The 5,317-nt window shown below is 33.5% G+C and overlaps 1 pseudogene; it reads right to left on the bottom strand.

The window, feature by feature from the left end:
• Positions 1 to 3,682: 3,682 nt before the first annotated feature.
• LOC149538376 (leucine-rich repeat receptor-like serine/threonine-protein kinase BAM2 pseudogene) lies at positions 3,683 to 4,687 on the bottom strand (annotated as a pseudogene).
• Between the last annotated feature and the right edge of the window lie 630 nt (positions 4,688 to 5,317).

Genomic DNA, 5,317 nt, shown 5'->3' with positions numbered 1-5,317 from the left:
AGAATTTTAAAGATATTTAGAAGGACATACCAAAAGGTTTGTACAATAGATTGATTAATAAGAGACGAAGAGTCGAAGATGAAGATAAAAGAATTACAAAAAACCTAATTAGAAAATTTTGCAAAGTTAACAGTAATGAGGACATGGAGAAAATAATGAAGGGCACTGAGCCCTCGCTAAGAAATAAGAAAAGAGAAATCCCTATGATAGAAAAGAAAACATTACCAATTGAGAACACAATAGCAGTAGAGAAGTCTAAAGTGACTATACTAGTAGTTACATCAGTAGCAAAAATCAAGAAGGAAGTTGCAATGATAGAGTCTACTTTGTAAATCACCATTGGTACTGACACAGTGCAAATTGAAAGCACTAATGTTACAATTGATACAGTAGAGGATCTAAGTAAGGACTTTGGAACAAATATTTCATAATTTCGTGAGCTACACCAACTCTAAAAATTAGGAAGAAGAAGAAGACAAAAAGAATAAGGAAAAAGAAAAGAAGAAGCTAAAAGATGAAAATAAAAAGAAATTGAAGGTAGAGGAAAGAAGGAGAAAGAAGAGGAAGATAAGAAGAAATAAGAAGATGAGAAGAGAAAAGAAGAGGAAGATAAGAAGAGAAAAGAAGAAGAAGATAAGAAGAGAAAAGAATAGGAAGATAAGAAGAAGAAAGAAGAAGAAGATAAGAGAACAAAAGAAGAGGATTATGAGAAGAAGAAAATAAGAAAAATGAAGAAGAAGAAAAGAAGGAAAAAGAAGAAGAGAAGAAGGAAAAGGAAGAAGAAAAGATGAAGGAAAGTGCACCTAGTTCTTCTAGGACACCCCTTACATTGACAAAACTTATAGGGTTAGATGATGATGATCAAACTGAATTGATCTCATCACTCAGTAAAATAATTGAGAAGAATAGAAAAATGAAGAGTATGTAGAGCACACTAATAGAAGTAACTTATAGGTTGCACAATACTATATATGTAAAGATGACTAGAGCATATCCATAGGATAGAGGAAAAACTATTATTCAAGCTTTTGATGCTGAATTTACTACCCTATTAGAAGTTGTAGCAGCAAAGGCACAAACCCTACATGATGTAGAAATATTAAGAAAAGTTTGTGACAATATAAGTGGAGATCTGAAGAGTCTTCATGAAAATATCAAAGAATTGAGATAGTGTCTAACATAAGGAAAGTTTGTCTATAGGAAGTGAGTTGTAGTGCACACACATTTATCTAGGATATCAAGTTTGCTAACTTCTTCAATATGTGCTAGTGATATTGACAGTTGTTGAGAATCTTGTAACTATATTTGTGATATTGTAGCTTCCTCATTTTGGCCACTAAGATACGATGATAGATTTTGCGAGTGCATTTTTTTGGACTTTCTTGGCTTCCACCACACGTAAGAGTCTTACCCTTATTCATGTTTGACATCTATGATTCTCCTAAGAAATATAGGCTTCACATAAAAAGAACTTTTTGAAAAAGTTACAATCACCTATTGCATATATTTATCTAAATAGGAGTCATTGATTGTCTGACCTACACTATAAAATATAGATATCCTAGGTCTCCCTAGATATTGGATGACTTAGTAGTCAATCTTCGTAGGTTATAACTGACCAATACAAGTCTAACTTGTACTTACTAAATAAGTATGACTAAAATTGTAGAGTCCAGACATATAGAGGTCTGAGTTTCTCACCTTTTCCTAAATTGCATTTGTTAGTAGCCAATTCTCTCAATAGTTTGAGAAATTGAGACTTCTCTCTCAATTGTAATGGAGATAACCTACTGGTCTATGAATGTATTCATACCAATCCTTTTTGGAAAATTTTACAGGAATATTATAGCATATACAAAATATTTGGTGAATCCTATGTAATAAAAATACATCTTATGTAATTTCCAAGGCAATTATTGCCCATCCAATATATGACCATGCATAATAGAGTTGGAAAAATTGAATTAGGGGACACATGTCCACATATTTGTGAGGAAAATGTCATCCCTCTCCTAGAAAACATTAAAAACCATGGGACAATTGAGGCCATCCAAAATTTTCCCTTTGGAAATCATAGGCGAATGTGTTTAATTTGCCATGTGCAAAAAATATTTTTGATTAGCTACATTGTGTGAAAAGGAGAGCCAATGGCATAAATCCTGTGATGATAGGCTTGGGTGTGTAACCCATTTTTGGTAAAGTTGGGGCAACATGTAATACTACATATGTGGAAAAAAATTTCCAAACCAACTTTGGTTGATAAGCGAAATTTTCCAATTACTGAATATTCACCACTAAAGTAAACACTATTTTTGGTTGCAAGAAAAGTTGCTTGACAACTTCTTCCGAGCTTGAGATTTTTTTACCATACAACCTTATCAACATTTATAAACCTTATCACATCTTGAAAGGTCTTATATGACCATATAACAATGCAAAGATGGCTTATAGTGCCATAACCCATCAATTGACCCTATTGGATAATCAGGGCCAGGTTCCTCTACACAAATCACTTTCTAGAGTTTTCATAAGTATAGGTAGGAAATTCCACCTAAATGTGGGAATGTTTTGAATAGTGACCGATCTAGGATTTGATGAATCCAATAATTGCTCCTTATTCACATTTGTCCAGTGATAAAAAGCCCTTAAAATGCATGAGTTGATGTTAAAATCTATCTTGTTACCACTTGATTTTGGCAAAGAGAGGTTTTGAAAAAAATAAGAAACAAGCAATTTTGGATCATCCTGCAATAGGTATAAGGAAACCCAAACCTTTTAGACCACACACTATGCAGCCAATGATTCACAAATTTTTGAGTGTGGATCTTAGAAACATCCTGAGTCGCAAGAAAAATAGATACATTTTTTTAGCATATCCTTTTCACTATCAATAACTTTAGATATTTTGAAATTAGGTTTGACAACCAATAAAATGTTCGAGGATTGTTTCCTATTCCTCCACAATGAACATCTGCAGATAAGCTTTTTGCAATGATGCCAATTTTGAACATAGCACCACTAGGGAAATTGAACACACTAGAAACTTCTTTGAAAGACCTCTCCTTTTACTCTCCACCAACAAAAATTCTATCAATGACAATATTATTCTTTTATTTATTACATCTACCATCTAGCAATAAAGGTAATGTCAAGCATGGCCACAAATGGTTAAGGTCAACCTACTTATAACCACTCGAAAGATTATTCACAAACATGAGAGCTCCTTAATCAATATCCCTAGAGTTGTAGAGCCCTAGCCATAAGAGCAATGTCAACAACTCCTATATCATTCAATATTTATAGTTGTATACAACCTACTTATAACCACTCAAAAGATTATGAACACAAATATGAGAGCTCATTAATCAATATCCCTAGACTTGTAGAGCCCTAGCCATAAGAGCAATGTCAACAACTCCTATATAATTGGATATTTATAGTTGTGAATTTTTTATACCTTGTAATATTTATTTAATAAAATTTTCAAGTACTTTATGATATATTATATAATATAATTACATTGTGAGAAAAATTAAGTATGTATAATTAGATTAAAAATATAATTAAAAAATAAAATAATTATGTTTTTATTAATAATTCACAAATTCAATTTATATTTCACAATACATATTAGAAAACACATTGTAAATATTATACTATTTATGAGGACATGTTACGAAAATCAGATGCTGTGACGGTTTCTTATTTCACGGAAGCGCATAAGCTGCTAACATTTAATTTTAAATCCATGCCTATGGAACAATGAGCTTCTACTTTTCCTCATAAAGGTACAAAAAAAAAGCCGATGTCTAACTTGAGGTGGCAATCGTACAAAGACTATATAGATGCAAGTGTGACAATTAGTCCACTTCTGGAAAGTAAACAACTTCATCATCACTATCAGATTCGCTAATTAAAATACTTTCGTGATGCTGAAAAAATGTCTCTTTGCACTTATCTCCACCACATGTTACTAATCTCTCCATGACTATTCTCATAGAAGGCTGCTATTTAGGCACTCTATTTGTGCAAAACAAACCCAAATGCAAGACACACATAATTTGTTCGATGTAATTATCTCCCACCATGCGATCGTCAAACACTGCCATCTCTTGTCTGCCCATAAAAAATCTATTGCGTATCCATTCCATGATGTCCCCATCCTCTCCATACTCTACTTCACCCGTCGCTTTCATCCTGCTCACTAGCTCTAACATCACCACTCCGAAATTGTATACATCACTCTTCTTGTTCACCTTTAGCCTCTCCGCATATTCTGCATCACAATTCCCAATAATAATAAAAAGTAGAAGATAATTTGCACAAGAAAAAACTAATCTAATTTGTGGAAGAAAACTAAGGTAACAGGTGTGAAAGAGTGAGTTCTCATACCTGGGGCTATGTATCCATGTGACCCTACATAACCAGAAACCATGAACTCATACCCTAGCTTGTTTAGCTCTTTGGATACCCCAAAATCTAAAATTTTAGCCCCAAATTCCTCATTAAGCAAAATATTGTTGGATTTCACATCTCTGTGCAATATTGGAGGGCAGCAATCATGATGCATATAACTCAGACCATGAGCTAGACTAAGAGAAATCTGATAACAGATCGACCATTGGAGATTTACTTGTGGTCCTGATCTATTTTCATGCAGAATGTTGAACAAGCTTTCGTTGGGCATGAACTCGTACACCAATAGCTTGAAATCGGAGTCTTCACTTGAAATGCAATAGATGAAGGCAAAGAGAGAGACAGATAGACACAAATAAAACTAATTTTATTGCCTTACTACCTTGCAAAATTCATTACATAAGACCTCTATTAATAGAGGATATGAGAACTCTCTACACACAAAACATTTTACACATGTTACACTATATTAAATATAATATTACGTATATTAAAAACATGGGTGGCTGCTATACTGTAGGTGGAACGGCTGGGATGGCTAATGTCACCTATTTAATATGGACGGTGCTGAAGTGTGGGCTAGCAGTGGCCTAGACGACTAAGTTGTGGGCTATCGATAGACTGGTTGGCTGCTATTAATGGTAGAAATTAATACCGCCAACACTCCCCCTTAATTTCTTTCATTAACAAATTTTGCATCAGTAATACACAATTTCTCTTGCAGATATTCAAAGTTATTCTTTGACAATGCCTTAGTGAAGATATCTACCAATTGATCTTCAGATTTGCAGAACTTAAGATAGATTTCTCCATTGTTGACCAATTCTCTGATGAAGTGATACCTTGTATCAATATGTTTTCTCCTCTTATGAAATACATGATTTTTAGATAATGCTATTGT

The sequence above is a fragment of the Cupressus sempervirens genome, chromosome 9 (assembly GCF_028749045.1).
Source record: "Cupressus sempervirens isolate cs-2001-9-10 chromosome 9, ASM2874904v1, whole genome shotgun sequence".
NCBI lineage: Eukaryota > Viridiplantae > Streptophyta > Pinopsida > Cupressales > Cupressaceae > Cupressus > Cupressus sempervirens.
Note: the sequence above shows the minus strand (reverse complement) of the source record. Positions and strands in the feature narration are given on the sequence as shown.